Below are 25134 nucleotides of genomic sequence, written 5' to 3'. Positions count from 1 at the left end.
ACCCATGTCCCCTGCATCGGCAGGCGGACTCTCAACCACTGCACCACCAGGGAAGCCCCATATTTTCATAATGTCCTCCAGGTTCATCCACATTGTTGCAAATGGCAGGTTTTGTTTTGTTTTGTATTTGGGGTTTTTTTGGCCGCGATACGCGGCATGTGGGATCTTAGTTCCCCGACCAGAGATGTAACCCGTGCCCCCAGCAGTGGGAGCGTGGAGTCTTAACCACTGGACTGCCAGGGGAGTCCCTCTTTTTCTTTTTAAGGCTGAGTAATATTCCATTGTATATACACATCACAATTTCTTTACTCATGGACAGACATTTAGGCTGTTTTCTTGATACACAATCTTGGCAACTGTGAATAATTCTGCAGTGAACACGGGGGTGCAGATATTGTATCTCTTCAAAGTACTGATTTCATTTCCTTTGTGTGTACACCCAGAAGAGGGATTGCTGGATCATACGGTAGTTCTATTTTTAAGAAAACGATTTCCTAAAGAAAGAAGTAACTTTGAATTTTAATCAAGGAAAAACCAGAGGCCTGGGTCTGAGGGAGGAAGGCTTACATAACTTGTTATATTGGACGGGGCCTGCTGGTGCTATGGCTTGGGCGATAGTGTTTGCTATGTGGGGCATATGGGAGGAGAGTAGCCCATAGATGTCCATTCAATGAGGATTAAGTATCTGTGGTCCAGGCAGAATTTGCTAGAGATGGAGAGGAACGTGTGGATATGAGAGGAATATAGTGAAAGCAATGGATTGGTTTTGTGACCCAAGTGGACGTAGGGCCCGAGAGGAAATGAAGATTACCTAAAGTGGTAGGACTGATAGTGTCAGGGGTCCTCTTGATAAGGGGGGGTGGTGAGTAGGGAAGTTGTGAGTAAAAAGGGAAGTTCTGCTTTTAATTGGTCACGTTGATAAACTGTCTCTCAAAGATTAAGCATATCTCTAAGCCGTGAATATCATTAATCATTCTGAAAATCAATTTCCATAGTACTGGGCTCCTCCTGTTCTGTGAGGAAATCTTAACTGCTGATCCCATTCATCAGTAGCATGTGGGACTCTCCCAGTTTCCGATTTCATTCTGAGTTGGTTGTAGCAAGTTGAATTTTTCTGGGAATTTTTCCATTTCACTTAAATTTTCAGATAAAGTTGTTCCTAGTGTTTCTGTATTCTCTTTTGAGTATCTTGGAGTATCAATAGTTATGCCTCCATTTTCATTCCTAATATCATTTTGACTTTGTCTCTCTCTCTGTCATCATTTTGGACAAAGTTTTGTCCATTTTATTGGTCTTTTAAAGAAAAAGTTTCATTCTACCTTTGTATTTCTCTCATTTATCCTTTTAAGTAGTTGTTTATGCACTCATGTAGATGAGAGCAGATGGCTTAAGCAGTTGTTGAGTGGAAAGATCTGGGAAAAGCAGGTGCATGTCAAAGTACAGTTTCCTGCAATGTGTCTCAGCTGTTGACTTGCAGAAGGGCAGTCGTCAGGTCAAGCTGGAATAAGAACCAAGGCAGGTTGTTTCAGTGACTGAGATACGCCTGGGGGGGATTACCAAACATCTCCAGAAACGAGGCTTCAGCTACCCCCGAAGGACTCTGCCCTTTTGTCAGTCATTCTTTCTCTCTTTCCTTATCAAGTTTAACTCCTTATTAATTTAACATTATCCAGCTACAGTTAAGATTAGGTAGCATTTGGTGGAACACATAAAAGAATGTTATTGCTCGAAGAGCATCTTTTAAAGCACAGGAATCATTAACACTTCAAACGTATGGCAATTCTCTAGGCAGAGTTAATAAGCAAGCTTTCTCTGGCAAGATTTAACATTAACTGCATTTTGGACTTTAGGTGCAAGCCCAGAGTGGACTGAGCAGTCCTCCCTTTGCAGCCAAGATGGGACAGCAGCAGAAAAACCATTAATGCTGTAATTTTTAGATATAGCATATATGTATACACACACCTCTCTCTATATACATGTATATATGTGTGTGTGTGTGTGCGTGTGTGTGCGTAATAGTGCTGTAATTTTTACATGGAACATGCATTTATCTAGATTTATGTTGCAATAAAATCATTAACCACTAAGTCCAGAGGAAATAGTCTGCAGTGAGTTAAATATCTTGTCCAAAGTCACAAAGCTAGTTGGTAGCAGAGCCATGATTTAGATCCCTTCTGCCCTAGCCTAGTCTTTTTTCTATAATTCCATGGACTTACTTTATTGCATTGCTTAAAAGGCAGGTAAGTATACATAAATGGCATTCAACTCGTTATTGCCAATTCAAGCATTTTAAGGGATACTTCCTGCTAATAGAAATGTATCTGGAATGTAGAGCAAGAAGAAAAAGAAGTTGAAGCAAAATGTGGAGTGTTCTCAGTGAATTGGCCACTTGTTTTCTGTGCTAGTTATTCGAATCAGGAAGCATATAGGAATTATCTTTATTATGCTTACGTGCAGAGATTGTTTACTCATTAATATTTACTATTAAGACATCTTAATATTTTTGACAGGAAGAGTGTCTGAGTGTTTTTTCCCCTCCCTTTGCTTTTAGAGATTTTAGTTTTAATGTACAGGAAGACAGTCAGGAAATCCTCTTTTTCTGGTTTTAGATTTATGTAAAGAAAAAGACGTAAAACTCAGATCTTTGCATCATGCCCTAGTTGTTTATGTGACTAACAGCTGTTTCTTTTGACTCTTAGGCGATATTTAGTTGCAGATATTAATCACCATTATATTATAGAGTCCCTTCGATTTTAAAATTATGAATAACAAAGAGCAAGTGTTTTGTGAAAAAGGAAATCAAACATTTGAGGCAACACGTATATTAAAGGTTTTGAAATGACAAGTCTCCTGAATTTTAAACTGTCTAGAAACGGCATAGTGTTCAGTCACACTATGAAGCACGGCTCTGTTGTGGAGTTTGCCAAATGCTTTGTAGCAGATAACTAACTATTAAAGGGGAGAGTGTTCATTTCTCTTAGTGGTACCATTAGCGTATTTAATGAAGTGATTCCATTCCTGTGCTCACAAATGCTCATGCGAAGAGGCTATTTTAGAATAACAGCTCATGATCTTGCTTATAGCACATGCTTTTTGATTTGCGTCTGTCATTTTGATCTTTTCTAAGTACTACCAATTTTAAAAGGTACATATATGCTGTCTTTGCTTGGCAAGCCATACATCTTCTCGCAAAACACTTCCACAAATGAGTTCTATAAGTCTCTTCATTGAAACGCATTATCTTCATGGTTATAGAATATTGCATTAGTGTGAGGCAGTGATGGTGCAAAGCAGTTAGGCAAAATCAAGGAAACACTTATATGCATATTATTATGCCGTTTAAGTGATAAAATTAGTGTGCCGTATTCTTAACTTTGTTTTCTTTTCCTAGTTTTTCAGTAATCAGGTCATCACAGTTTAAGCAAGACTTACGACCCCTTGAGCTGTGTGGGAGCTAGCTTATTAACCTAACTGGAATTCCTTCTTAGGCCTGGCTTCTTCTGGTTTACCTAAGTAGCTGATAAGCTTGTATGTGATACCTCCCCCAAGGCCTCCATCTTCTGCCCGCCCTCACATCTGTAAGTTTTCTACTAAAGAACATCTGTCCATCTGCCTATCAGTCCATCTATTTATATTCTGGATTGTATGGGCAGAATTCTGTCCCCTGGTGTACACACACCTTCTCCAAGTTACTCAGTTATACACCAATCTAGGTGCTGCTGGGAAGGGATTTTGCAACTCAAAGGAAGGTCTCAAATCAGTTGACCTTAAGATTGGGAGATGATCTGGGTGGGCCTGACCTAATCACATGAGCATGCTAAATCTGAGTCTAGAGGCAGAGATGGATGTGGGTGGAGATGATGGGGGCTAGAGATTAGAAGCACCAAAGGATTTGACGGGTGCTTGCTCACTAGATGATGGAAAAGGCCTCATTAGTAAGGTATGTGGGCAGCTTTTAAGAGCTGAGAGTGCCCCCCAGTTCAGCCAAAGGAAAATGGGAACCTCAGTCCTACAACCACAGGGAACTGAATTCTGCCAACAGGACCTTGAGCTCCAGATGAAGTGAGCCATGAGTCCTGCCAACATCTTGATTTCTGCTTTGTGGGACCTTGGGTCGAGAATCCATCCAGGTCGTGCCTGACTAAAGCTGTGATGAGCTAATATATGTGGGCTAATTCTGTGGTAATTAGTTATGCAGCAACAGATAACTAATACACTGATTTAGAACCTGGTCAACCTTAGCTTCTTTAGCGTCCTAAAGCCTGTGTCCTTTCCTCCCCGCCTCTCATTCTTATATGAAACCAGAAGCAAAAAAAGCAGAAATCACATACATACTTTAATCTCTCCGTTCAGGACGTGAGACCAGTAGCAATTTATTGAATCTGTTGTGGGTTTTATGTTTACTTGCAAAGGGTTTTGGCTGGTTTATAATCAGGATTTCCCTTGAGACGACTGCTATCACTTGTCACAGCTACACTCCATGCTGGAGTTCCTTAACTCTGATGCAGGGGAAGATTATTTGCAAAGATGGCTACAACAACTCCTCCAATCGTACATAGCATCCTTGTACTCAGGTCCCTTTGAAATATGACCACCGCTTTACCATCAAGGGGTGGAGCCCCCAAACCTTGGATTTGGGCTAGGTCTGTGATATTTTCGAATGACAGAATGTAGCAGGATGACCTTGAGGTTAGACCTCGAGAGGCCTGATGGCTTCCTCTTTCACCCTCTTGGACCAGCTGCCCCGGGAGGAAGTCACCGTGAGCCTGCACCTGAGGGACCCAAGCAGACAGCTCCTGTCAACATCTGGGCTTTGAGGCCGCTCAGGACAAGCTGTTCCCTAGCCAACCTCCCAGTGACAGCCAAACGCATGGTAGAGCCAAACAGAACAGAAAGCAGAGCAAAAACAAGGTATCCCAGCTGAGCCTCATTCAAATTGCCAACCCACAGCACTGTGGGCAAATCATTCATTCTTATGTTAAGCCACTATGTTTTGATGTGATGTGTTATGCATTAATAGATGGCTGATACAGATATTAAAGAACATGACTTTAAAAATATGAATTGAAAATTAAGATTTTATTTCTTTTTGAATGGATTATTCAAATGGTCTTTTTGAATGGATTATTCAAATGGTCACGGACACAGTGCAAAATTTAAGATACAGAACAGTATACATATAAAAATAAATTTCCCTCCTCTAGGGCAATGTTAATCCTTTCTCATCCGTTTGGAGTTCTGCAGGATGATGGTTCGGGCATAAAGCAACTATTTCAAGATTGTGTATAAGGAAAATGACCAAGTGGGAGATAAAGGACAACATATCTCATTCCAAGTTGATTTGCTTTGTTCCACTTTATGTCCCCACATGTTCATCTCTGCTTTCCTCACTTTTCCTTAGGAATGAATTTAAAAGGCCCCCTATGTCAAAGCAAGAGGATGAGGTTAAACTTGAGTGTATGGGTGGTCTTGCGGGTGAGTGTTATAAGGTGGAAAATTATTATGTATGTTTTGCAGTAAAGTACGATTAGAGAATCTATCACCAGTTATTGGTTAAAGGACTCAAAAGCCACTCAGGGGAGCATTTTCTTTGTTTTGTATGTGGAGAAAGTGAGCAAAGGGCCTCTATATACCTGGTGAAGTGTGTCAGCCCAATAGTAGAAACCCAAGGAGGTGCCACGGGCTCACCTGACCTTCCTGGGATTCTGTCCACATCCAGAATATGGAATCTCCAGGACATCAGATTCAGGCTGAGAGTTGGATGTCACCTGACATACTCCTGGGAAGTCTAGCTGTGCCCTGAAAATCCAGGCTTATTTATTGGACAAACATCTATCATGCCTCTACTGTGGTCCAGGCACTGTTGATAGAGGCTGTGGATACAAGTATAAATATCACTCTGGTCCATAATCTTTAAGTTCTTATTTCCAGAGTCCACCCACAGTGACTCCAGGGGCCCCAAGCCAAATTGGATACTTGATCCTGCCTGGATTAAAATCCCCCTAGGATTCTCAGGAATGTGAAATTCAAGCCCCAAACAGTAGACTTAATGAATGGGTGTTGGCATCCTGTCTTTTAATAAAGCTTTGATTCAAGAAGTTCAAAGTAAATATTTGACGTACTTTTTTGTTTTTGGTTTAAAAGAAGTAATGGTTCCTGATACAAAGGTAAGGCCAAGGCTGAGATCCTTGGGCATTAATACCTCAGTCTATGGAATAAGCTGTTTCTCACCAGGGCAGGGAAAAGGCTGTGTGGTCACTTATCACGTCTAGACACTCTGTCCACTGCCCTGGCATCATAGTAGTTTGTCCAGGCTGCTTTGAGGGGGGGTACATTATAGGCTCACTAGTGGGTCCATGCTTTTCTAGTGTTAAGAGTCTAGAATCTAATGCATGCTTCTTGTATTACTCTGCTGAGCTGCTGTAACAGTGGCTTAAACAACAGTCATTTATCTTCTCACAGTTTTGGAGGCTGGAAGTCCAAGATCAAGGTGTCAGCAGTGTTGGTTTCTGGTGAGGCCTCTTCCTGGCTTGCAGATGACTACCTTCTAGCTGTGTCCTCACGTGGCCTCCTTGTGTGCACAGAGAGACAGATCTCTGGTATCTCTTCCTCTTCTTATGAGGTCACCAGTCCTACTGGACTAGGTCCCCAACCTCATGACCTCATTTAACCTTAATTACCTCCCTAAAGGCCCCATCTCCAAATACAGTCACATTGGGGGTTAGGGTTTCAACACATGAATTTGGGGAAGATACAATTCAGTCCCTAACATTTCTTATTTGCCAGATACTGGGTTAGGCAGGAAAATGTAAAGATATGTGTATCTATCAAGTATAAACTCTGCTCAAGGAGAGCACTTTTTTTTTTTTTTTTTTTTTTTTTGGCGGTACATGGGCCTCTCACTGTTGTGGCTTCTCCCGTTGCGGAGCACAGGCTCTGGACGCGCAGGCTCAGTGGCCATGGCTCACGGGCCCAGCCGCTCCGCGGCCCATGGGATCCTCCCAGACCGGGGCACGAACCCGTGTCCCCTGCATCGGCAGGCGGACTCTCAACCACTGCACCACCAGGGAAGCCCCAAGAGCACATACTTATAATACAGTGCACTAGTTATAAGGCCGTGCTAGGTACGTGAAGGGCAGAAAGGTCCATTCAGTGTGAGCAGGTCAGCAAATCTTCTCAGAGCAACTTGGATCTCAGACAGGAGAGAAGCTCTTGGGGGTGGTGGGGGGGCGTATGAAGGTGTGCTGGGTAGAGGGGAGGCATAGAAAAGCCTAACAGGTGACAGATTCTTTCATCCAGTCCTCATAGTCACAAAACAGGGCCGTTTAGCAAATACAACATGCTGGCTGAGTGGCACCATGGGTGTTTGTTTGGGGGATACAGCCAGAGCCTAGGGAAGTCGTCAAGGTGATATCACGAGGTATGCTGCTCTGCGGGGTACCGTACGAAGGAGCTTGAACTTGGTCATGCAGTAGGGATTGGGTATCCCTTAAAGGCCTTTGAGAACAGATGTGCAAGTGGAATGCTCACTGGGGAAGCAGTTTGGAGGAAAAGCATATGTGAGATTGGGGGTCTGGGGACCGCTGGGGGGCTACCGCCACAGTGTGTTGACAGACCCCAAAGGCCAGCTGGGGCAGAGCCAGTGGGATGGGGACCGGAAGGGCTATCAAGCCATCACACAGAACGTGCAGGACTTGGAATTGTCTCCCCTGTGGGGAGTGAGGGCAAAATCTAGGCTGGATCCCAGGTTCTGGTTTAGTGACTGGTGTATCCATTGTCAAGAACAGAACCAACATAACCCAAGAATGGGAGGGAAGTAAGACTTGCGGGAAACACCGTGGATAAAGTTCACACAGGTCAATTTCTTGGGCTGGGAAGGAGCCCATCTCTCTAAATCCTCTGGCAGGTGACCCCACCCCTCAGTGGGCTTCAAGGCCTAGGGATGACCAGGCTCTTGAAGTACTGTGACTTTCCAGCATCTTTGGAGTAAGTAATTGGTTTACCAAAATCCATAATTGATAAGACTTTTCTGTGTGATCATGACCCAAGCTGTTTCAGTCAGAAAAGCTTTCCAGTAAATAAGCCCTTATTCATCTGTTGCCAAGAAAATTCAAAAGCTTTTGCTCTAAAATCCATTACCTGCTGTCTTTATTGTTTGTTACTCTGAAACATATCTCCCATTTTTTTACCTGCTGTGATTCACGTAGATTGTAATCTAAGAGTCTCGGGGTTGGGCAGAGAAGCGATTTGCTGTAAGGGAGCTGAGAAAAACGAAAATCCGAGAGGGAAAAAAAAAAACCCTTTTCTCCTTCGCGTAAGTTTTTTTTTTTTTTTTTTTTGCGCGGTACGCGGGCCTCTCACTGTGAACGCGCAGGCTCAGCGGCCATGGCTCACGGGCCCATGTGTTCCGCAACATGTGGGATCTTCGCGGGCCGGGGCACGAACCCGTGTTCCCCGCCTCGGCGGGCGGACTCTTAACCACTGCGCCACCAGGAAAACCCCTTCGCATACGTTTAAATCTCCAATTACCCTTTGAAGAGCGAGGGCGAGGGGGAGGAGTCTGAGCAAATTCCCATGTCACTGGGTTTCAGGCTCTGGCTGGACAGTACATCTGATTCCGTGTCCCTCTGAGTTTTCTTCGGCGACGTGTTGGCAGAATTTCAATGGGGACAGTCTCTCTGAATGTCACAGGAGTGGAGTGGCGATGGAGGCCGGACACCCACCAACCGAACAGTCCCGAATACTTGCGGTCGTGTGTGTGTGTGTGTGTGTGTGTGTGTGTGTGAGAGAGAGAGAGAGAGAGAGAGAGAGAGAGGGAGAGAGACAGACAGACAGAGACAGAGAGAGATCTTTGATTGTGGGCCTCGCAAACGGGCGCCTGTCACCTTTAATTTCCCATTTCTCTCTCTCTCATCCGGTGACACTCAGTTTTTTTCTTCCAATATTCCCTCTGCTTTGAGAGATTCCGAAGCCAACCAAACTAAAACCACAGAACGAAAACCTCCAGGAATCAAATTGACAGACTTTTTCCCGGCGCAGTCCCCGCGGGCCGCGGTCCGGAGCGCCGAGCTGCAGCCAGCGCGACGGGGCGTGTCCGGGGCGTGTCCTCAGCAGCCTAGCTCCGCCCAGCCTCGCCGCTTAATTCGGACGCGCGGGGCCGCGGGGTGTGAAAGAGCTTCTCTGCGCTGGACTGGCCGTGCCGCCGCCGCCGCCGCCGTCGGAGCCGCAGTCGGAGCCGCCGCCCGCGCCGCCTCCCGGCCGCCCCGAGCCGCCGGGCCGCTGGGCGCCGCCGCGGCCGCCCGGAGCGAGCGCCGGGGAGGGAGCCGCGCGCCTTTGTGCGCGCGCCGAGGTGGGTTCGCCTACCGCACTTACTTTGCACACAAAGACTGGGAGCGCGGGGGAGGCGGGGTGCCCTCCCGGGCCACTGCGCGGCCGGCCGGTCGGCCGCCTGGCTCCGACCCCTGACGCGAGGGTACCCCGGGCCGCCGGGCTTCCCCTCCCCGTGGCCGGCGCTGGGCGGGGGTCCCTGCGTGCGCTGGAGGACGGCGCGCCGGGCGGTGGGCGTGCGGGGAGCCCGGGCCACCCCGCGCCGTGCCGGGGACGAGCCCGGGGTGCGGGGTCGGGGCGTGGCAGGGGTCGCGCGCGGGGGTACCCGAGGCTCGGGAGTGCAGGGGATGGGGGGGGTGGGCGCCGCGAGGGAGGCGAGCCTGAGCGGCCGCTCCGCTCGGCTTATTGTTGCTTCCTCGGCCCTGAAAATGGAGAGACCCTGCCTGGAGCGGGGATGCGCTGCCCACCGGGTGCGCCGCGCGCGGCCAGATGCCGAGCCCTGGGCGCCCGGCTCGCCCCCTGCAGCCCTGGCCGCCGCGGAGCCTCCTCCTCCTGGGCAAACAGAGGAGGGGCCGTGGGGGCTTTGCGCCGCTGGTTTAAAGGTGACCGGGGCACCGTTTCCAAACAGTCTGCAAGTAACTTTTCTATTTTTGCCTGTTCTCCGCTCCCGCTACTCCAGTGAACCCAGTATGTTGCGTGGCGTCTGCCCCCAAGGAGTCCTAAAATTTTGGTTCTCTTAACTTCTCCTCAAGCATCTTCAGGTCCCTCGGGGATGGCGTGGATGCGTCTGGCCAAGTTTTGACTTGCTGTGTAGGGGACGGTAACAGTCCCTCTGAAATGCGAAGCGGAATCCCGCAGAGGATAAATGCGGTATCTTTTTCTCTGCAGCAAGATACCATACCTTTCCTTCCTTGGAAAGACTTGACTTAATGACAGTAGAGCAAAGTTATTTAATGAAAATGAGTTTGATATTCAAAATAAATACAGAAAACCGGAATGCGGCCTGTTAGACTTTATATTTTTAACTTGAGGATTTCTTGCTAACAGGTACTTAGTTTCTCCTCTGGCCATGTGCCCTCTCCATCACTTTGGAGATTTTAGCTGTCCAAGTTGCTTTAAGTTGAAATAGTATCTGGAGGGCCTGTCTAGAGAAGATTTCTTAGTGCTAGTCTTTTGCAGTTTAAAACTTTTAAGTATAAAATTATATATATTTATTAAAAAATTGAAAAGAAGTAGAGGGGAAAAAAAGTCACTCATGTACCAAACCACCCAAACATACCCTGAGTATAAAGGCATCTTTGCTTCATTTATGGCTTGGCTGCCATGGTGTAGACACGCATGTGTGTGAATGAATAAATCAGGGAGTTACTGATTATTAAGCTTTACCACTCTTATCAGTCTAAAACACAATCTCTAATAGCCCTGGTCTACAGCAGTGTTTTGCCAACAAGTCGTTTGAAGTGTATTTCCTCATAGCCTTGCAGATAACCACCTATAAAGAAGGGGGAGGGAAGAAAGAGAAAAAACAATGCAAGTTCCACTTAATAGGGAAGAACGGACAGATAGAAGCGTTAATGTACTATATTCTTTGGATTTCAGGAGTAGTTTCAGATTGGCTTTTTTTTTAAATAAAAGTAAACCTTTTGGCTTTTAACATATTCAAAAAAATAAAATTGTGTTCTGAGATCCATGAGAAATATGTGATGGAAAGGAACTCTTTGTAGAACAAGGAATAGCCATGGTTTTGTAGCTGGTGACTTGCTTGCTTCTAAAAGACCTTGCGCCGCGTGCCTGTGTTCTGTGAAAAAACAAAAACAAAAAACACATTGTTCCACCCCAGATTTAGCCACTGAATGCTTTTGTCATTACATACTTTTATTTTCCACTTGTAAAATGTTCCGACATGTAATTTCTCCAATATGCAAAGTTAAAAAGAGGTTTTGGAGACAACTGTTAGAAGTACTAGATTGATCACTGGGATGATGCAGTACTTTTTGAAATCAGAAGAATTTACAAGGAGGAAGTTGTGGTTATGTACTGTCAGGTGCAATCTTTGTTCCTGTTTCTAACGTGGGGCTCCGTAATCCGTGAGTGTGCTTGGACGGGTTATGGTGCCGTACAGTCAGCCCTCCGTATCCCCAAGTTTCACATCCCCACATTCAAACAACCAAGGATCGAATCCGCAGGTGCCAAACCCACGGACACAGAGGGCCGACTGTATTCATTTTATTGCACCATTTTATATCAGGGACTTGAGCACCTGCGGATTTAGGTATCCTCGGGGGTCCTGGAGCCAATACCCTGTGGATATGGAGGGTCAACGGCAGTGACCTGTGAGTGACTGTGTAAAGTATGTCATCTGCTGTAATAATGGCCCCTCTCTCCAACCGTAAGTCAAAAGAAACTAAAATAGGGGCCATCAGAATCTCTCAGTCTCATTTTTCAACCCTGCTATGACCTTGAACAGTCTGAGCAGCACAGCCAAGCTGGACGTGAGGTTAGAGTTGAGCTGTTTTGCTCTTAAAAGTTCTGCTGCCTCGCAGGGTGGAGAGAAAAGTTTGGGAGTGGTCCAGGGTTACAGACTCGTATGGCTCTTTGTGATGGCCAGACACCTGTCCCTGTTGCCTGGAGATTCCATTCATGGGATGTTTGGAAGCAGACTTGGTTTGTGCTTGAGAGAAGTGCTCTGAGAGATCCGGGTCCTGAACTGTAAGTGGTAGGATGGATGCTGTCCACCCTCCCTCCCTCCCTCCCTCTCTCGCTTCCTTCCTATTACTTTTTTTTTTTTTAACATCTTTATTTGAGTATAATTGCTTTACAATGGTGTGTTAGTTTCTGCTGTATAACAAAGTGAATCAGCTATACATATACATATATCCCCATATCTCCTCCCTCTTGCGTCTCCCTCCCACCTTCCCTATCCCACCCCTCTAGGTGGTCACAAAGCACCGAGCTGATCTCCCTGTGCTATGCGGCTGCTTCCCACTAGCTATTTAATGCCACATGTAAAGGTGGAAAAGACTTTGAAAGATTTTTGGGGGGGAGTGGTTAAGGCATGGAAAACTTTTCTCCAAAAAGAGGGGACACAGTAGGTTAGTAATATAGCTTCATATTCTTAATGTCCCATCTGCCCCTTCCCTCCAGAATTCTCTGTGCAAATGTTTGGAGAAAAGGGGCCAGGAGGTTTGGTTGGGTGAGGTCTAGATTTTAGGCATTTTTAGAAGTCCCCGGATATCTTGAGATATTGACTTGTCAGCCTTCTTTAAGTCTGGAGAGAGTAGCTGTGAGCACTGACCCGTTTTTGCATCTCACGTTGGGCTCATGTCATGTAGGGAAAGCTCGGTGCAGCTACGGAGTCCGTGTGCGCAGCCCCGGGCCACTTAGTGCTGGGATGACCTGATGATGAGACTTCCCTGCGTTTTTTTTGGTGTAATTTCCTTGTTTAAGCTTGGCCTTGTTTTGCTTTTCCTTTGTGAAGCAGACCAGTTTCTCCCCTTTTCCTTCTTGTGCAAGAGGTGCTGGGCCCCATCCGTCTGAACTTTAAACTTTTCCTTACACTCAGTACCTAGGGAGCTCCGCTGGAAAGGAGTCGATGCTTTCCACCGCATCTGATGCTGCTGATTCCTAGACCCCATCAGTAAAAGAAAGAAAATGATTGGCCAGCTGCCACTTAGTCCTGGTAAATCGGCGAGTGGCTATTTTTGAGGCTGCTGGGGGAATCTTTGTTTTCTATTCATTCCTTCATTGAACAAACATTTCCTTAGGGCTTCCCGTGTGCCCGCACTGCCCTTGCATCGGGCATACCGCAGTTGACAAGTCCCAGGGGGTCCCTGTCCACATGGCAGGGCAGGCGAGGAAGATATTTAAAGAATTGCATGAGTTACACAGACATTGTCTGATGACCATGATATTAAGAGCTGTGAAGGGAAGATAGCACTTTGTGAATTAAGGCATCTCAGCAAGAATGATGTAAATCCCACCTAAGGCTGCGGGATTGGGTTTCTGACTCTAAGGTGAAGGGTAGGGGGAGAGGCGTGAAGGGTAGGGCAAGAGGCATGGAGGGGACCGAGTGTGATTTGCCCAGGGCTGATCAGTTTAAGAGCAAGGTGTAGGGGCTTGGCGGAACAGATTTGGAGGACTGTTCGGTTGTGTCGAGAATTTGGCTGAGGGGTTCGGACGCTTTCTAGGGCAGAATTGAGGAGGGACTGGGAAATTGTAGTCTTGTTTGCGTGTTCTCGCTGAAGGTAAACCTGCAAGCCGGTGGCCCTGGGAAGCCAGCTGTGGTGGGGACATGGCGCGCCCACCCCAGGTTCTGTTACAAATGAAAAGATAAGAGGGGGCTGTGGGGAAGTCGTGGGAAGACTTATTTAAGAATGTTTTCCAGACTCAGGTGAACTGTAGGAAGGAAGATGGAGAGCAATGTAGAAAAAGGAAGGACTGCTGCTTTAACGCAAGTGTACTCTTTAGCAGTTCCATCCTTCCGAGGATCTCATTTAAGGTCAAGCAGCTGGTCAGAGTGGTTGTAAAGCAGTAGCTGTGGTCTGTGTTGTGTGTGCCTGGGGAGAGGTGGGAGGGACGCGTACTTTGGTGACAGTAATTTTCCCTACCCACCGCATAGTCTTAAGAGTTTTGCCGTGTGAAGAAAAGCTCCCTCCACCCTTAGAGCCATGAAACAATGTGATTCTGGGCTGTCCTCAGTGCTATTCCTGGTCATGCTACTGAATTATAAATCCTTAGCAGTTGTTACACGGAGAAATCTTAAATGGGGAATTGCAGAGCCTAGGCAGAAGACAGAAAAAGTGCAGGTAGGCCAGCTGTCTGCATCCTGGTGGGTGGTAGGTGCGCGTCGTCTGGAGGATTTTTCTCGCCTTGTTCTCTGTTCTCCTTTCTGTTGTCAATGCCAAGTGTATGATAGTGGAGCCCCTATGGCCCTGGTCAGTGTCAGCCCTGGGCGGAAGAGGTGGGGTTGAGGAACGGGGCGTGTTAACGAATGTGCCATACAGTTTGGAGCTTTGAAACCAGATGTGTCTGAGTTAGTACCAGGCCCCGGCTTTGTGACCCCCACAAGTCACAGAGCCCCCGGGGGCTTTAGTGCTCTTGTTTGTGAGATGAACTTTGTAAGATCTACCTCCGAGGGCCTGAAGCCCCAAACACATGGTCCCTGAGCGTGGCCGGCCAAAGGCATTTAGGCTTTTGCTTTGTCGCCCACAGATTTTTGATAACAGTGATGATGCCAAGATGCCGATGAGGGATGCTGGTGCGGGGTGGCAGAGGATGAGGGACTTCTCCCTTCTCTCTTTATCTGACCTTTCAGGATGCCTTCATGCCTTCAGGAGGGTTTTAAAGAACCTGGCTTTGCTATCAGAAATGGCACGTTTTATTCCATTCTTGGACACAGGTTCTGGCACCCTTCATAAAGCGACATAACCAAGTGTCTAGGAGAGAGGCCGTGATCCTGTGGTGTCAGCTTTTCTGTGTCGTTATTAGTATATATGTAACACAGAGCGCACTCCGTGAGCGTTCAGATTAAAACTCACGTTTTATCCAGGGTTTTGAGGCATCTGGGCCTGATCCATGTTCATGAGTTTACAAAACCATGCAGTGCTCTTACAAACTCCCACTGTATAAATAATCAGAAGTTGTTTCTGGATGTCTAATGGAGAGGTACGAAAATCCCCCTGTGCTGGAGGAGGTTAAGAGTGTCATTGTGAATATGTATATATAGAAGGACTTTCTTTAGAATGTTTTTTCCCTTACAACTTAATGTCATTTAAAATAGATAAAGCAGGACTTCCCTGGTGGTGTGGTGGTTAAGAATCCGCCTGCCAATGCAGGGCACATGGGTTCGAGCCCTGGTCCGGGAAGATCCCACATGCCATGGAGCAACTAAGCCCGTGCGCCACAACTACTGAGCCCACGAGCCACAACTACTGAGCCTGCCCTCTAGAGCCTGAGAGCCACAAATACTGAGCCTATGTGCTGCAACTACTGAAGCCCGCGTGCCTAGAGCCCATGCTCTGCAACAAGAGAAGCCACTGCAATGAGAAGTCCACGCACTGCAGCGAAGAGTAGCCCCCTCCTCGCCGCAACTAGAGAAAGCCCGCATGTAGCAACAAAGACCCAATGCAGCCAATAAATAAATAAATTTAAAAAGTAAATAAATAGGGGCTTCCCTGGTGGCGCAGTGGTTGGGAGTCCGTCTGCCGATGCAGGGGACACGGGTTCGTGCCCCGGTCTGGGAGGACCCCGCGTGCCGTGCACCAGCTGGGCCCGTGAGCCATGGCCGCTGAGCCTGCGCGTCCGGAGCCTGTGCTCCGCAAGGGGAGAGGCCACAACAGTGAGAGGCCCGCGTACTGCAAAAAAAAAAAAAAAAGTAAATTAATAAAATAAAACAGATAAAGCTGTGGTCAGGGTTCTTTGTCTTCCTTTCCTTTTTTCACGGATGCCCAGAGTAGTGTAGTGTGTTGGAAAGAGGGAGGCCTAGTGTTCTAAAATGTTCACAATCCTGGGCCCAGGTTCACCATTAATTAGTCTGCATGTGGTTTCCGAGCAAGTCATTTATTTCTCTTTCTCTACTTTCTCATCTGTGAAATGCAGATAATCACCCTTGCCTACCTCTTAGAGTGGTCTTAGGGTGAGGTGGAAGCCTGCCTTCGTTTTACCTGGAACGCTTGGGACCATCAGCTGTCGTTCCTGGGACTGCCATAGGGTTCAGTAGCGTGCCGGCCACCCCTTCGAGGATCAGGTGACTCTTGCCAGGTGAGAGGAGGCAGGGCACAGGATGGTTAGGGGGACTGGCCGCCGTATCCTTCGCGTTCCTGCTGGGGGCGGGCAGGGAGCATCAGTTATTCTGTGCTCGTGGAGCGTGGCACCGTGGACGTGTACTAGACTGTCAGACTAAGAGTGCAACCTGGCTTAGGCAGGTAACCTCGTAGGGCTTCCGTATTCTGAGCTGTGAGCTGTAATTACAATAAATAATATTTTTATTATTACCAACTAACAGTTCTTGGGCACCTCCTGTGTGGCAGGTGTTGTGCTGAGTGCTTCGTGAGAGTTCTTTATTCCTTCAGCAAGGATTTAACGTGTTTTTCTCTATGCCAGACCCTGTGCCAGACTGTGGGGCACGTGGGTAGGACAGTGTCAAAATCCTGCTTGCGTGGAGCTTGTCTTCTAGTGGGAAGACAGAGTGTAAAGGAGAACGTAGATGATGTGATTCCAGGCAGTGTCCCTGCTGTGAAGGAAATGAGGTGGAGGGGTTGGAGTCCGGCAGGGGCAGAGGTGGGGTTTTTAGTAGGGTGAGGCCCCTCTGAGGAGAACTTGAGCTCTGAACGAGGGAAGGGGTGAGCCTCACCCCCGTCCGTCTGTGCAGAGGCAAGTGCGGATAACGGCCCAGGGACCAGAGGTGCTCATCAGGTGGGGCCTGCGGGCTGTAGGAGACCAGGGGAGGGTCCTGAGCAGGAGATGGTGGAGATCAGCCTTGTGTTTGTAAATACCCGCCTGCAGCCATAACTGCAGAGGCCAGAGTGGAGGCAGGCGGACCCGTGGGAGGCTTTTGTGAGTCCTCGAGGACTGGGGTGGAGCTGGTGAGAAGCGGTTGGATGGATACCTGAAATATTCTGAGGATGGAACCCTCAGGACTTGGTCACAGATGAGAAGCGGTTGAATGGATACCTGAAATATTCTGAGGATGGAACCCTCAGGACTTGGTCACGGATTGGGGCAGATATGGGAAAGGAGAGAAGTCATGAGTGATACCTCTGTGTTTAGCCTCAACCCCTGGGTGAAGGGGGCACCGTTTGTTGATCTGGGAAACTTGGGGGAGGATTATAGATGTGCTCAAACAGCTCTGACATGAATACTATTAGGGTTGCCATTTCACAGATGTGGAAACTGAGGATTAGAGAAGTAACAAGTTTGCTGTAGGACTAAGCCGGGTCAGGATTAGGATCCAGGTCTGGTCCTGGCCCGAGCCTAGCGTCCTCAGCTGTTCGGCTGTGCTCTGCAGAATATGTGAGTTTGCTGTCAGAATAGATTGGTGAGAAAGGACTTGTGCAAGCACTTAGAAAGCACATCTTTTTTTTCTCAGTAGGGCTTTATTGAGGTATCAGTTATATACCGTGCACTTCACCCATTACAAGCATACAGCTCCATGATTTTTAGTCAGTTTGTACTGTTGAGCAGCCATCACCCCAGTCCAGTTTTAGACTGTAGTCAATTCCTCTTTCCCTCCCCAGTTTCAGGCAGACACTGATCTTCTGTCTCTAAGGTTATGCCTTTTCTAGAAATTTCCTACACAGGGAATCATACAACATGTGGCCTTTTGTGTCCAGTTTTGTTCATTTAACAGAGTGTTTCTGAGGTCCATTCATTGTGGCACACCGTGTCTGCTCTTAAGGAACATTTTTTGCCTTGGCCAGAAAGAGGTACTCTGTGCTGATGAGAATGATTTCCAGGGAGATGGGCCTTCAGATGATGAAACATAACGATGGCTAGCATTTCCTGAGCATTTCCGATGATGCCAGGTGTGGTTTCATTCATTATCTTCCGTGGTCTTCCAAGAAGTTCTGTGAGGGAGGTACCATTAGTGTTAGTGTTTTACAAATGAGGAAAGTAAGCATAGAGAGATGAAGGAGCTTGCCCCAGGTTCTAAGAGCTGGGATCAAATTTGGGCCTCCTCTCTGCAGAACTTTGCCTCAGCCAAGACTCAAGACTCCACATGCCCTTAACCCTGTTGATAAAACTTTTTTTGCGGTACGCAGGCCTCTCTCACTGTTGTGGCCTCTCCCATTGTGGAGCAGAGGCTCCGGACGCGCAGGCTCAGCGGCCATGGCTCACGGGCCCAGCCGCTCCGCGGCATGTGGGATCCTCCCGGACCGGGGCACAAACCCGTGTCCCCTGTATCGGCAGGCGGACTCTCAACCACTGCGCCACCAGGGAAGCCCTTGATAAAACTTTTGACTTCTTAGCCTCAGAAAGGGCTTGCAATCCCAGTTGGAATAAGGCACTTAGCAGGTAAATCTAAAACCGTAGCTTTAAGGAGGATATTTATACTGCATTTTAGTTTTGGCATCATCACATGGAAATGATGTTGTCTTAAAGTGATCCTTTAGTGAAGGAGCTTCCTTAGGTATGGTGTGAGCATGGCAGCAAATTCCAAACACAGAATTATGTCATTACGCAGAGCTTGTGTTTTTGAGTTGGTCTTAAATATTATGTTTATCAGAAGTGCCTTTTTTTTGTATTAAGTTTCCCAAGGCTGTTGCCTTGTTATTAATGGGTGGAATTAGGCATCATGTATTTTTCAAAGTGTTTTATGTCATTATATTAGATGCTAATACAATTTTCCCTTCTATGTAACAATCCTGTATTTAAACAGTATTTTTTCCAATTCATGTACAGTCCGTATTGGAGGATTTTGTGCTCCCCATTGCAGAGGAGTTCTTTGTGCATCACAGATATCTGAACGTTTTGAGAAGATTTTTAAACACTTCGTATCTTTCTGTCTATACACTTGGGTGTTCATCTTGCTTCCTTCTCTCCCGTTTCATAGGTACCCTGCTTGCTTCAAATGTTAACTTCTCTGTTCAGAGCATGGATTTCACGCTGTTTACATGAATGGGTTTCCTATGAAGCCCAAGGCTGCTAGAATCCTGTTGGCTATATTTGTGCTCAAGAACCTGTAAATTTCCTCTCTAGATTGCCCCAGGTACTGCCTCTTTTTCTACCAACCAGGATCTCCTGCATCTTCTTACTGAGAGTTTCCCCTTCCTGTGCAGAGCTGGATGTGGCCCAGCCATCCATGGCTCAGTTTCTGCTCACGGGCCCTTCCCTTTCAATTGGAGAGTGGCTGAATTGCAGTTCCAGACCATCAGAAGGCAAGGGGTGGGGCAGCCCAGGAATATGTAGGACTCCCTATCTTCCCTGCATTGATTTCACCCCTCATTAGCTTAAAAATGTCTTTTGATAGTTGGTTTCTCACACCAGGGTCCGAACAAAGCTCACACATTGCATTTGATATGCCTCTTGACGTTTTAACTCTAGAATGGCGCTTCTTCCCCCATCCTGTTCTCCCTAAGTTATTGCTTTGTGGAAGAAGCAAGTCAGTTGTCTTGTAGACGGTCCCGCATTCTGGATTTGGCTGAGAGTTTTCTCTTTAAACGTGTTCCACTAACCTCTGTATTTCTGTAACCTGAAAGTTAGGACGAAAGCTTTATTACATTTGTTGATGTAAAACAACCAGTTATTTTCCCAGCAAAATGGGTTTATTTGAGAACAGCAAAGAATTGCAATTTGGGACCTAAAACTTATGGCGACCCACAGGTAAGTCCAGAGAACAGAGAAGAGGAACAGTCTTTTATAGAGGAGAAGGATTTGGCCGGGACTGTTATAAACAGAGAGTCCATTGGAGGAAACTGGGAATTCAAAGTATAGTGGCTTTTCATTGGCTGACTTGTGACAGCCTCTCATTGGCCGGGCTGTTGCCAGGCATAGAAACCCTTCTTTCCTCCTGCTGAGTGGTAAAGTAATAACCTTCTTTCTGTTGGAGATGCAAGGGTATCTCTTTTACTTGGGGTCTGCGGTTGACATAGAGTGGTAGGGCGTGAAAACTTCCCCTTCTGGCTTCCTGATTCCATTTTAAATGAGGTTTCTGTTTATTATTTTTCATAGATTCACGTTCAGGTTTAGGGGGGCAAGATTAGTTTGTTGGCCGTGTTGTACACTTCGTGTCCCATCGTCTCAGGACGGTGTCTGGTTGTGTCCCCTGTAGTGATATTGAGGTTGATCGTTGGGTCCACGTGCTGGGAGTTTGATCCTTTCATTGTGAATTTCCTCATCAACCTTTCTCCCAGGGTCTGTTAGCTTTCATTGAGGACTGTTGCCTGAATTGATCATTTCATTAGAGGTTGTTGATTCTCCTCTCTTAATGAGCCGGTTAGTGAGTGTGAGATGAGATTTAAACTGGCCAGGGTGTCTGCTTAGGGACAGCTAAAGAATTAACAGAGAAGCAATGATTGGCTTGGCTTTATCCAAGCATAGCAAATACTTCCAATACTCAGTACTTCATTAGAGCTAATTGCTATCTGCACCACCTTTTATGAATGTTACTGTGCCAGGTTGATTTCATTGTAAGTCTTGTTTAGCAGCAATGTTAAATTCTGTCTGTATTTGCTAACTTGGGTGCTTGGCCATCACCTAAATTAAGAGATTATGACATGGGTTTATGGGTGAGAATGCCGAGTGATGGTGTAGACCATGATAGATTATGTTCTTCAATAATCATTTAAAATTTCCTGACACGTAAGGACACGTATGCCTCATCTTTCCTTATAAAAGAAGTAAGTCACTGATGAGTTTTAAAAATATAGGAGGTGGATGATAAATCTGAAATAGCTGAGTTTCCGTTCTGCCTAGATGGAAGAGAAATGGACCTCTGCTGGCAGCTCTCAACTTCATTGTTAAGATCAGAAAGGATGGATTATTGCAATGTGTCCAGCAGGAAGTAATTGGGAGTTTCTTTTAAAGGCGGGGGTGGGGTTGGAGGGTGGGGGGGGGTCGTAGGAAATGAATTTAATTTGTGTGTGCTCCATCGGCTGCCAGGGGCCACTGGGACATGTTACAGTAGCAATCTGATTTGGGGACAGTTGCAACATTTGAAGGCCCCTGGGATGGAAATATATCGATTCCTCCTGTTACAGGCAAGCCTGCCTTTTGCCAGCACATGTTCCTGGAAACCACAGTGTGCAAACAGTCTTCATAAAGCGGTTCTAGGATCCCCACAGGCACAGTCTCATGATGAGGAGTTGTGCCTTGACTAGACCCTTGGTATCAAATAAATTGTGGCTATGACCAGTAAATCATAAAGGTGTGACAACTAGAAACCTAAAAGAATTTGAAATTAGAAACTACCCTGCATTGCCGCAGATGGTTTGAGCTTGGGGAAGCCTTAGAGCTCAAGGGATCATCTAATCTAGACTCCTTATTTCTTCTGGTGAATAAACCACCGCTCAGACATGTCAACTAGCTTGCCCAAGACCACACAGCTCGTTATTGGTTGAGTTGGAACTAAAACTCATCCCAGAATAACAATCACTGACACGTGGGTGTTTCTTAAGCACGTGCTAAATGCTTTACATGCATCGTTCTTGTGATCCTTATCCCATGGTGTAGGACTTTAATTGACTGTGTTTTACTGAGGAGCACACTGAGGCCTAGAGACCCTCTGTAATTTATCCTAGATAACACAGAACTCAGCTACGTTGGCCCTCCATACCCATGGGTTCTGCATCCGTGGTTTCAACCAACTTCTGATTAAAAAAAAAAAAATTTCTGGAAAGTTCCAAAAGGCAAAACTTGAATTTGCCATGCCCTGGCAATTATTTACATAACATCTACATTGTATGTACAACTATGTACATAGTATTTACATTGTATTAGGTATTATAAGTAATCCAGAGTTGATTTGAAGCGTATGGGAGGATGTGCTTACGTTATATGCAAATACTTTATGTAAGGAACTTGTGCATCCATGGATTTTGGTATCCACAGGGATCCTGGAACCAGTTCCCTGCCAATACTGAGGGATGACTCTATTCACCACAGAAAATGTGGTTTATCCACCCTATGGTACTGTCTTCTACGTTCGCCATTTCTTCTTTCCTTCCTCTCTTTCTCCTCCTCGTCCTCTTATTATCAATATTCTTCTTCTTCTTTTTTTTTTTTTGTGGTACGCTGGCCTCTCACTGTTGTGGCCTCTCTCGTTGCGGAGCACAGGCTCCGGACGCGCAGGCTCAGCGGCCATGGCTCACGGGCCCAGCCGCTCCGCGGCATGTGGGATCTTCCCGGACCGGGGCACGAACCCGTGTCCCCTGCATCGGCAGGCGGACTCTCAACCACTGCGCCACCAGGGAAGCCCTAACTTGATTATTCTTGTGAAAGGAATTATTCCTAATGGCCCATAAACTTTGCCTTTCCATGGCTTTCCAGTTACTCTAAAGATCTATATTAAACCCACCAGCTCTAATGTATTGTAAATATAGTCAACGGAAAGTGATGCGCTAGCTGTAATAAAGGTTGAAACAATAAGTAACTTTGCTTGAATTCTTAGCATTTAAAAGAGCTTTTGGGGCTTCCCTGGTGGCGCAGTGGTTGAGAGTCCGCCTGCCGATGCAGGGGACGCGGTTTCGTGCCCCGGTCCGGGAAGATCCCACATGCCGCGAAGCGGCTGGGCCCGTGAGCCACGGCCGCTGAGCCTGCGCGTCCGGAGCCTGTGCTCCGCAGCGGGAGAGGCCACAACAGTGAGAGGCCTGCGTACCGCAAAAAAAAAAAAAAGAGCTTTTGGAACTTAAAAAAATTCCTTTGATCATTCTTTCAAAAAAGAAGATCACCACTTATCCTTTAAGTACTTGAAAACATCACCAAGATATTTCCTTGCAGCAGGTCTGGAGAGCAAAAGTTCCTTCCGCGAGAGCCGCCGCATCTCTTGCTGCCTCTTCACTCCCTCCTCTCTCTAACCTTCCTCCTTCAATCACGTTACGGACAGTCCTATGGCAGAGATCTTGGCAGGAACAGGTCTACTTTTAGGAGCAAGGGTGTGAAGGGTGGTGGGTGGGGAGCAGAGGTGGTGAGAAGTAGCCTCTGGAACTGGAGAGGGTGTTGGTGTTGAGCGGTACACTCTCGTTTTGAAGCCTGCATGGCTCTCACCTTGTTTCCGCCCATGCTGCCCACACAGAGCCCGGTGTGGGTGCCAGAGAGGGGGCATTTCAACTGCATGAACTGTGTCACCTGAGTACATAACGGAGCGGGGAAGTGCGGAGACCCTGGTAACATCCAGGGAAATCTCTACTTGGATGTGGTTTGTACCCTGGTCCAGGGGTGACTTTAAACAGTTTGTGATAAAACAAAAACAGTTGGCTTGGCAGCTGTCCGAATAGGTGCCCAGGTAGAATTTTTTATTTGTTTATTTTAAATCCTTTTAAATTGCAGTTCTTCATGAGCTTCCTGTGTCAGACATGCAGCTGAATCTGTAATGATGGGCGCTACCAACACTGCTTTTTTCCCCCCTCCATTTGCGCTCGAAACAAAGCTGCCTGCAGGTATGGTCTGGAAGATGCTGCACGCATGGGCTTCTCGGTGGATGGTGGCACAGAGCTGATTCATTTCAAATACTGCCTGTTTATAGCCTCTTCAGAATAATGGTAAGACGGTAGATGTTCTCTCTACCGCCGCCATGTAGGTTAACATGACTTTTTAAATGGAGATAAATTATGTTTTACTCAGAGATGACTCATTTCATAGTCCTTTTTAAATACACACCCTGCCGTTTCTCTGAAGTGTGTCACTTTAATAATCAGCCCGTGCTGGAGCATTCTCAGTAAGCTGTAGGCTTGGAAGGTGTAGGAGGCCTTCCGAAACCTGGAGCTCTGTATGGGAAACTGGTGCTCAGGGAAGCTGAGGACCCCAGCATCTTACAAGTCTCCTTAGTGCAGATCTAGGACCAGAACTCTCTTGCCTTGACTGCTAATTCAGCACGAGGCTTCCTTTGCTCTGACCTGCCTTGCCTACCCTCACCTACCCCCATGGACCGGCGCTTGCCGCCACAAAAGAACAAAAGCAAAAACGAAAGAGAAAACGTCCTCGTTACCGCCATCCTGGAATGTGGGCGATGATTTTATTGCAGAAAAAAAACAATGTTTTAGAGAAAAACCTCAGGTAGTTCTGTCATCCTAAAAAACTTTCTTTTCTTGATGTGTGTGTTCTTAGTTCTTGTCCGTTCTAATACAAACTCTTAAAAACGTTAAACGTTAAAAATAGTTATTTATACCATAAGCAAAAGCCGAGGTGTTTATTGAAATGTCTGAGAACTCTCTTTGCTGATGAGTGCCCGTTTTGAGTTTTAGGGCTAAGCTACTTCCTGTGTGTGAATAAATTCATGACATCTTTCTCTGTAAACAAATACATGAGACTATATTTCTCTAAATTAACTAATAAATGTATGCGTTCTTTCCACGATTTTGGAGGAGAGCTTCGCACATCACCGTTCCCTTTAAGTCTTCTTTCAAGTGTTTGTTGTCATTGGCTGGTTCTGACATTGGCACGCTAGAAAGAGCATGAACCTTATGTCTGGTAGACCTCTGTGAGCCCAGATTTTCTCATCTCTACAATGTGAGTATTAGGTAATGCAGGTAAGTCACCTGGCCGGTGTCTGCACGCAGGTGTTGACTAATGTTAGTGTCCTCCCTGTGTCTGCTCTACTTATACTCGTGTCGGGGTGTGATGTCATACCTGATTATTTTCACCCACCCGATAGAACAAAACGATTCAATTCCATTAGGACTCAATTCGAGGTTGCCCCAGGTTTGGAGTGACTGTCTGCTTCACCCATACCGTCCTCATGGGCCTTCTACACCTGAAGCGCTGAGCCCGTTGTATAAGCAGAGGTAGATAGAGAGATGGGTTAGGAAGCTGGGGATGAATGGCCAAAGCTGGAGCTCTGGAGCCTATTTGGAGAGTGGATGAGGGACCACTGGGCTCAAGGGTGTGGATGTGGCTGTGAGTCAGCTTGGGTGCTTGACTCAGCCCATAGCAGTGGGCTGGGGTGAACAGAGGTTTAGGACCTATAGGCAGGCAGGGTTCTTAGAAACAAAGACAAGTTCTGTAGAGGAGGAAGGTTTTCAGTGGCCCAGGATGGAAGTGAAGTAGGGAGGATGTGACAGAAGTGAGAGTGAAGCTGTGGGTCAAGCATCTGAGCCACAGAGGAGAGAATCAGGTCAGTAGGTCACCAATAGCCGGGAGTCCACAAGGATGCTG

General features: G+C 46.7%; 1 protein-coding gene across 2 annotated transcripts in view; it reads left to right on the top strand.

Annotated features, from left to right (window-relative positions):
- The window catches only part of FAM107B (family with sequence similarity 107 member B), a 212176-nt gene that overhangs the window by 122279 nt on the left and 64763 nt on the right, over nt 1-25134 (top strand). The window contains exon 1 of one of the 2 annotated variants that reach the window (XM_065872035.1): nt 9263-9349. The exons of the other annotated variant lie outside the window; for it this stretch is intronic. The gene's annotated coding sequence lies outside the window, so the exon portion shown is untranslated. Of the gene's footprint in view, nt 1-9262; nt 9350-25134 lie in introns of those variants that run through there. 2 annotated transcript variants of the gene reach the window in all.

Source organism: Phocoena phocoena, chromosome 2, assembly GCF_963924675.1.
Source record: "Phocoena phocoena chromosome 2, mPhoPho1.1, whole genome shotgun sequence".
NCBI classification, from domain to species: Eukaryota; Metazoa; Chordata; class Mammalia; order Artiodactyla; family Phocoenidae; genus Phocoena; species Phocoena phocoena.
The sequence above is the reverse complement of the archived record's forward strand: the minus strand, read 5'-3'. Positions and strand labels throughout refer to the sequence as shown.